Source organism: Rhopalosiphum padi, chromosome 3, assembly GCF_020882245.1.
Source record: "Rhopalosiphum padi isolate XX-2018 chromosome 3, ASM2088224v1, whole genome shotgun sequence".
In the NCBI taxonomy this organism is placed as follows: domain Eukaryota; kingdom Metazoa; phylum Arthropoda; class Insecta; order Hemiptera; family Aphididae; genus Rhopalosiphum; species Rhopalosiphum padi.
In genome coordinates this window covers 28,890,477-28,900,315 of record NC_083599.1, presented here as the reverse complement: position 1 = coordinate 28,900,315, position 9,839 = coordinate 28,890,477, and positions in this window count along the sequence as shown.

The following is a 9,839-nucleotide window of genomic DNA, read 5'->3' as shown; positions in this document are numbered from 1 at the left end:
GGTTCAGAGATAGTAAATTATTCTTAAGAAAAGATGAAAATAATAAAGTCATTCTCATAGAAGACGAAAATAGTTTAAAAATATTATACAATAATTGATCTCTGTACCTTTAAATTGTATTCATTTTTTTTTTGTTAGATAATGCATGTTGTAGATACTGTTGAAAAAAACCTGTTATATAATACTAATTATTTCCTTACAATATCTGAATTTATGAAAAAATATAATATTTGTAATAATCTATCAATTACAATAATATGTGTTAATATTAGGAGCATAAATGCTAATTTAGATGAGTTACTACTATTTTTGCAAAATGATTCAGATTTCCATTTAGACGTAATTGTGTTAACGGAAACCTGGCACGATCCTAAAAATTGTATTTATTCTTTACCTGGGTATAAAACATTATACTCTACCACGAAAAGAAACCAGAATGATGGCATAATTGTCTTTGCAAAACAACATTTAGATATTGATTTTCATGAATTCAATTTTTGTGAAGCAAATATTATTAAGTTAATTATCAATAATATTGTTGTACCGTTAAATCTAATATGTATATACAGGTCACCCTCGGATATAATTAATGAATTTTTGACTCGTTTAGAAGCTATATTAATGTCAGATAAAGACATTGTTGATAGCACTATGACTATCTTATTAGGTGATATTAACATAAATATAATAGGTAATGATAATGTTGAGAATAATTACCTTGACTTATTATCATCTAATGGTTTTAGTTCTCTTATTAACGTATATACGAGAATTCCTGCAGGTATTAGTAAAAACTCTTGTATCGATCATATATTTGTCAAATCAAATAAAAAAAAAAAATGCCTTGATAACATTGAAGCTGGTGTACTTCAAACCGTTTTTTCAGATCATTATTCTACCATTATATCTATTCCAAATGTAATTAAAGAGAAAAATAAATCAACCACATTTGAGTTTATTAATTTTAAAAAGCTAATTGATACTTTTAATAATGTTAAATGGACGGATTTATATAGTATTTGTGATGTAAATGAGGCAATGGATTTAGTATATACACGTATTTTTGATGCTATAAATATTTCAAAGAGTCTTAGAAAACTTAATTCTAAAACTAATCGTTTAAAAAATTGGATGACATCAGGTTTGTTATGCTCGGTGCGTAAAAAACAAGAATTATCTTTAAAAACAAAAAAACATCCAAACAATATTAAATTAATTCAGTACTTTAAAAAGTACAGAAATAAACTAAACTATGTTATTAAAATGGCAAAAATAAATTATTACAATGACCAATTTCAGCGTGTTTCTGGAGACCCTAAAAACACATGGAAATTAATAAAAAATCTAACTAATAAACCAAATACTGATAATGATATCATAAAACGCCTTAACTATAACGGGAACATTATTGATGCACAAAAAGAACCTTTAACTGCGTCCAATCATTTAAATATGTTTTTTTCCACTATTGGACAAAATCTAGCAAATAAAATAGATAAATGTTTTGATGAAGTTTCTGATGAGCGTACACCAGTGATCAATTTCAACAATTTTTTCTCGGTAAAAATACACTCGATGGAAATCATGAATATAATAAATCATTTTAAAGACGATGTGGCCTGTGGTTTTGATAAAATTAATGTCAAAATTTTAAAAAACTTAGCACCGTATATAATAAATCCTTTAACACACATATTCAATTTAAGTCTGAGACTTGGTATTTTTCCAGATAAATTAAAAGTAGCAATAATTAAACCTCTACATAAAGGTGGTGATAAAGAAAATATGAACAATTACCGACCAATCTCTATGTTGAGTAGTTTTTCAAAAATTTTTGAAAAAATTATCAAAGCTCGTTTGATAGATTATCTGGAAAATAACAGTCTTCTTTCTAAAAATCAATATGGATTCAGACCTAGGAGAAGTACCGAAGATGCTTTATATGCTGTCACAACATTTATTTCTACAGCACTCGATAAAGGTGATAAAGCATTAGGTATATTTCTAGATTTAGCGAAAGCTTTCGATACTGTAGATCATAGTTTATTAATTAAAGTTTTCAGTAGTTATGGTATAAATGGTATTTGTTTAAACTGGTTCAAAAGCTATCTAAATAAGAGGAAACAAATTACAAATATGAATGGAGTTTTGGGACAGGTAAATGAAGTTATGTATGGTGTACCTCAAGGTAGTATTCTAGGTCCAATTTTGTTTATTATGTACATTAATAGTCTATGTGATATGAGAGTTGATGGAAAAATAGTTGTATATGCGGATGATACATGTCTGTTATTATCAAGTAGTAATTGGGAAACTCTTAGACAAAAAACGGAATTAAATTTCAAGAAAATAATAAAGTGGTTAAATATTAAAAAACTTTCTTTAAATTTCAACAAAACAATGTTCATGGTTTTTTCAATAAATTATACTTTACCACCGTTTGAAGAAATTACTTTACATGACTGTTCAATTGTATCAAACTGTAACTGCCCGAAAATCAATATAGTAAAAAGAATTAAATATTTAGGACTAATATTCGATTGTAACCTCAAATGGAATATTCACATCAATAGTTTAATAGTAAAATTGCGATCGTTAATGTTCAAATTTCATATATTAAAACATATAACATCATCTCATACATTGAGAATAGTTTATCTTTCTCTATACCAATCTATATTGCAATATGGCATGGTAATTTGGGGAGGTGCATCCATAAATGTTCTTAAGCCATTAAGGGTTCAGCAAAATAGTTTAATTCGTATATGTCTGAAAAAGGACAATCTTATTGGGTCTACCTCGTTAAACTATATAGAGTTTAATGTGCTTCCGCTTGAACTACTTTACAAAAAATCCGCAATCATGTTTGTACATAAAAAATCAGACTTTTTCTTTATTAAACAGAATGACAAGCCTTTGGGGGAAGATAGACTATGTAATATTAAAGTCTTATTTACTAATACGAGTTTTGGTCAAAAATTTATTAATTTTATGGGTCCTGTCATTTTTAACGCCTTGCCAATTGATGTGAAAAAAAATATTTTTAATGATCAAATTAACATAAAAAAATGTATAAACAACATTTTATCTAGTGAACTAAGGAAATGTCTATTATAAGAAAATTGTATATTTTAGTATCTCTTAATTATTTTAATTATTTTACAATGTAGGTTATTATTTGTTAAATTAAGTAATTAATTAAATCATATATATATGTACTGTTACTCCCTACACCACCACAAGCCTAGCTTAAAGGTGTAGGTAAAAAAAAAAAAAAAAAAAAAAAAAAAAAAAAAAAAAAAAAAAAAAAAAAAAAAAATAGAAACTCGCGCCTGTTGCGCGTACTCTATAATATATTATACACGGAAAATGGAAATACCTTCGGGAGTCGGACGTAGCATAACTTTGCCGTTGCAGATTTTACCTTTGACAAGCCTATAGTTTCCGCGAATCCACTACTCCGTTAATTTTAAGCGCCTCGTGTAACAACTATTATATTGCAGGGGAGTGTCTGCGGGTGGATTCTCGGCGCGTCGATCGACTTTTAATTGGGAACTAGAAAAGTTGTTGAAATAATTCATCTTACATAGGTAGTACTGGCAGGAAGTATGGGTTATGTGATAGGTGTTGTAGTCGTCTCGGAATGAAAAGGTACTAACGTAATTTTTGAAATTGTTCGGGGGACCGTTTTTGAGTTAGAAATAGAATACATTTTTTCACTGTAAATACTAAACTACGAAAATTTGATGGAGTATCAATAAAGTTCCAAAGAACACGACTTAACTTTAAATTTGTTTTTACCACAATTGTTAATCAAGTAAATAATAAAAAACTAAGATATTGTTTTTAGAATTAAGAGGTTTTACGTGTAGAACTTTTTCAATCTGAGAATAAAAATTATTTATTTAGTTAGAACTTTTTGATACTAATTAAAATAATTTGTATAATTCAGTGATACCAACTTGCAAATGTAAATTATGTTATCTCCTTACGTCACGTAATATTACAAAAATTTTCCCTTTGCAATATTTAGCCGGGACCGTATTTAAGGGGACCAGGGTGGGCCATTGCCCCTGCTGGTGGAACTTAGGGTGCGATAAATGTTCATGAACTTTTTTTTATTATTAATCCAACATAGTTATAACTTTAAAATTATGTAAAATGTTTTTTTTTCCTTACGTGTTTGTGATTTAGTGGACATTTCTCCAAAGTTTATTTTATCATTTTCTCTCAAATCTATTTTTATACTAACAACAATAATTCCTAGGATAACTGATAACGACATGAGTACAGCCCGCAGTTGGGGTTGTTGTAAATTATAAATTATAATTATTTAGCAATTTAATAAAGTCAAAATCGAATGGCATACGTATAAAACAGACGGATACGCAATAATGCGGTAGGTATATGAAAACAGCATAATATTTATAATTAACAATATTATGTCAATAATACGATATTGTTTATGAAATATATTATCCTATCATGCCAAAAAAACAAAAATAGGCGGTGAAACTAAAAATACCTTCATGCCGGAATGATATTTTATTATGGTACAATAATAATTATTTGTATTATTAAAATATATTGTATCAGTGGTTTAACCGTATCATAACAGTACCTTTTTATTTTAAGATATTATACCTAAGACCGTTTAAAACTATTTCATTCTTAATTATTGTTTAGAATGAAAAGGTTGTAGCTTACATTTCTCAGTTTGCCCGTTATCGTTCATATTTGTATGATTTAGAACCTTTTCATTCCGAGTATCTCATCGAATCGATACGATTTCAAGACTGATTTTTACAAGAATAAAAATATATTAAATAATACCTATATATGCAAAAAAACCATTTTTCAAAAAAATTGATATAAAACCTTTTCATTCTGAGACGAAGTGTTATATTTTTATTTTGCTGTTTGGAAAAAAAAATTACAATTTCTGTGAATTGTTCCGTTTTTCTATTATACCTTTTGACAGGTGTTTATAAAGCTAATGACATAATAACCCTGCATCGTTAAAGTGTTCTGAATCCTCGTATTATGTTGTGATGGTTAAATATTATTAAAAAAATATATATAATTTACCTTCGTCTCGAATAGTTAGCATTATTAATTTGTGGATATTAAAAAAAAAAAATCTATTTTAATTTCTACCGTTATTGAAATATTACGACATTTAATAATACTTAATTCTTAACCAGCACAGTTATTCGAAAATTATTTAATTACATGATGTGCACGCATAACAATTTATTTATTTATCTCGTATGTTATGCTCCGGCGACAATAATTATTACTTATTATTAATTGACACTTGTTGAGTTGCGTGTGTACCTACAGCAATGCACATGATACAGCTATTTTATTTTAATTATTTACAGTTGTTTTTGGTAAAAACATTTTTTGACATTTTAAATTTAAAAACTTAGACACCTGTAGTAATATTACATAATTTGTTGTGCAAACTCGTGCACCTTAAAATCTTAAATGAGCAAAATAATTATTTTACTAAAATTATTATTCATTAGTCATTATTATATACTATTAAAACCTAATGACCACAATTATAATATTATGAATAAATAATTTAAAAATTCAGTTTTGATAACCAAAATATGAAATAATTCTTGTCAATTTTGATGGTACAAGACTTAAATCATTTGAATAAATGTACTGCACTACTATAAGTACTTTAAGAGGTAACGTAGAAACTTATTGTATATTTAATTTAATTTATTCTACAAATCATGAAAAAATCTCATTTAAGCTAAGTTAGGTAGGTACATTCAAATTCACAGCTTTTCACCATTTCAAACATATGTTTCAATTTTGGTAAAAATTCAAATAGTACATTTTGCATTGTCGCTCCACAATTAATTAATACTATAAGCCAAGGATGGCCAACTTTAATAGACTTGTGATCTCAGGTTGTTGTGATCGACAAAAAAAAAAGGTTGTCAATAAACAAAAATATATTTTGTTTACACGCGTGTTATACTTATAAGTATTGTTTAATTTCACAGTTTTAAACAACATGAATTTTAATATATCACAATTTATTAGTTTTAACTTATTATTATTATGTTTATTCAATTAACCTATTTGTACCAATGTAACTATATGTAGCAACGTAACTATTTGATACTTCAGTGTGTATCGTGTATAATTTCGTTTTTCATAATTATTTATTGCCTTTTCTAAATCTAATTTTTATATTCGTCGGTTAAACAAAAGTACACAAATTTACAAAAAAATACATTTCTTATTTGTTTTCTAAAAAAATCGAAAACTTCAAGAAAGGGAGTTGCGATCGATCAGTCGATATAAGCTATTACAATGTTTAATTTATATAAGACATATATCAACTATATAATAAATCATAAGTAAGTATACTCTATATCTAGGAACATTTTTCAAAAAATTTGTATAAGTATACCACGGTTAGGTAAGGTAGTCATAGACAGGTGTGCAGTAGGTACTGCAGTAATGTAATGGCCTATTGGTGAGTGATATTTTTAACATGTGTATGAATAATGTTTATTAATATTTACTCGACTGGCGACCACCCGAGACTAGATCATCATGTAAATTCATTGGCCAACAAATTACTAGACCACTCTAAGGACATCGGACGAGTTAACCGTCTGGAACCATACGATTTAGTTTAGAATTTACATTAAAAACAGGAGCCACTTCATCAACGTGTACTCGTTTATTATTTATATCAATATGTAAAATGTATATTATATCTGTCAAACATATTTATTTATATATTAATATATTATAAATAATAAAGCCTCAGAAAGCATTAAGAAAAAAAATTAGTATCTACTCGGTAACTCCCATCTACCCACAAAGTCCAGGCGATTATCTGACCTCCATTTGCAGGGTCGCAATACGTATATACCTTATATTTTTTTCGATGCTACGGGCCATATTATTATAATATAAGTGTTCATTTAAACGCAATGCCCGCGAAACTATCCGGTTTCGTCTATACTTACGAGCGAAAAAGTCGTTTAACTTTATGATATTTTGTTTTTTCAGAAGGCGATCTAATAATATAACATCATACCCCAAAAATATTTAGTGGGCGAACACATTACGGTTAATACAGCTACCTAATAACTTCAACTGCAATGTAAAAATATATTACAAAATATCATAAGATTGTAGAAGAGAAACAGGTAATTCACCGAGCATGCAGCTCATCTCCATTTATTCCTTTAATAATATCAATCAAAAGAAATTCTGATTTTTGGAATTTTAAATATATACTTTAGAAGCGTATATTCAAATATTTAGATTTTCTATACTTTTTATATTAATTTTTTTTTTAAATAACAACCAATCATTTTTAATGAAAATTGTTTAGCAAATGATTAGTTTTTATACATATATTGTATAAATGTCCACTCATGTCTACCAAAACGGTCAAAATTATTACACCAGACCTACTATCCTTCAGTATAAGTTAAATGTGGATTTCAATTTAGCTACATTTATATTCAAAAAAAGAAATTCACTTACAGGAAATAATGGCGATTTTCGTTTAAAAAAAATATTTGATATCGTCACAAAACAAAAAATCTAAATATTTAAAAATATGGTCCTTAATCTGTTATTAAAAATTAAAAATTTTAATACATTCGTCATAAAAGTAAAAATGGGTGTTGCATGTTCGGTTAATAGTCCTGCTAAAAATCATGACAATATTTTCGCCGTATACGAATGACGAATCACAATAAGACTTAGCCGATAGAACATGAATAATATTCTGTCTCTCTCTTATTCTCGCATAATATCTATTGTATTGTACATATGATTTAAAGATAATACGGTTAGGTCAAAAAAAAATTTCGTATATTAAAAATTTGAATTTTTTGTTCAACTTTATATTTTAGTGGCGCGTGAGACACGAATTGCTCGAATATACGACACAACCTTTCACGGTCGTAGCCATAAATATTAAATGGTTTTTTTTTTCTGTTATATCCTGTGAGGTCACTTTTTTCTATATTACCTATACTATTTATATGTACATAATAATATTTTAATGGTCATGATATATTGTTACATTGTAATATACTATGTTATTATTATTATTATTATAGTCTTGTATGATGGTTATTTTGACGGTATTTATCGGCGTACGATTTTTCCGATTCGACCATCGTGGCCGTCAACCGTCTGTCCTGCAGTGCCTGTCAACTTGAATAGATTATACGTTTATTATAATACGTTTTCGCATAATAATGCATATATTATTATCATCGTTCGTCTTCAACGATAGTAATAATTATAGGTAGAGGTACATTGTACTTTGTTTTCGTGTATAGGTACGCGTTAACTGCTGGTTATACCATTATAACTCGGTAACCGTAAATGTGTATGCATTGTACGTATACATACGTAAAGCTGGTAGTTGATTTACAACGATAAATGGGAAATCACGTCATTGACTGGGAATTGGGAAACGTCATCAATGTCCAAAATATTCTAGCAAAATGACGTTAAAAACACATTTTGTGTTAACATTTTAATTTTTGAATGGTCAATGGAAAAAATTAATACGGTCTACTGCATTATTGTATTAGTAAAAATTAAATAAATTATATTAATGATACTATTAATATATCGTAAATATACCTGCTTAGTAATATTATAGACTGATAGACCGTCTTCGCATAGAATCGTTTTTCGTAACGCATTCATCACAGTTACTCTTCAATTACGAGGTACACTCGACAACTATACTGTAAAGCAGATCGATTATCTGCTTCCCCCCTTTTTCCTTTAATAATTTAGTTATTCAAATTCTGCTTTTGGAATTTTTAAATATACTTAAAGATCATATTTGTTTGTACTACTGTAGAAGTGAGTGTCCTAGGGCGTTACACACTTCTGTTTTTCAAATGAAAATCTCCATTTTTCTATAAATTATTTAGTGGGTAATTATTTAAAACTTTTATATGTACTGATTCAACATTCAAATGACTAGTTTCTCAGTTATTAAAATGTCTATATGTATTAAGAAGAATAGTCTTATAAATGATTTAAAATAGCCTCCATGCCCCATATCTTTCAAATCCATTATTATAGACCTATACTATCGTTAGTACACAAAGTTAAATAGCTAGCTCAAAAACTAAGTAGGCACTTGTTAGAATTATGATTTTTATAGGTACCCTCAAATTTTTCAGAAATATTATTAACTATATAATTTACAGTAAAAACAGATTTTACAATTTTAACAACAGAACCTATCTCCGATAGATTTTTTTTAAGTATTTCAATTCTTGTTAATTAATAAAATTTAAAAATACATAATATGTTTTTCATTTTATTTTTTTTTTTTGAAAATCCCAAAAATCTGGTATTGAATAAATGTATTATTAAAAAAAAAAAATAACGATCATGTTTGGTGAATTATTCTGTATACATATCTATAGATATTAACTAGGAAATAGTTTCATAATATTATTACCACATGTACACGAAGTACCTAGCTATAATATATACCTAGTAGGTGTTCTACACAGAAACTAATTGAAAATCAAACATGAATATTTTTATACTTTATTAGATTAGTATGATCAGATAGTTAGGGTTTGGTATATTATTCAAATTGTCTATCTATCAGTATACAGTACAATATATTATTGGTTTGATAAATATAATATCTAAACGATAATTTTTATGATTGCAGTCAAATAACGAATAGGATGATAAACTATAAATTGTTGTACTTATGCATCTTTTGATTTTCATAATAAAAATGTATTAAATTTCAAAGTCCAATATAACAGGCCATTGACTTCCTAACAATTCTCAAT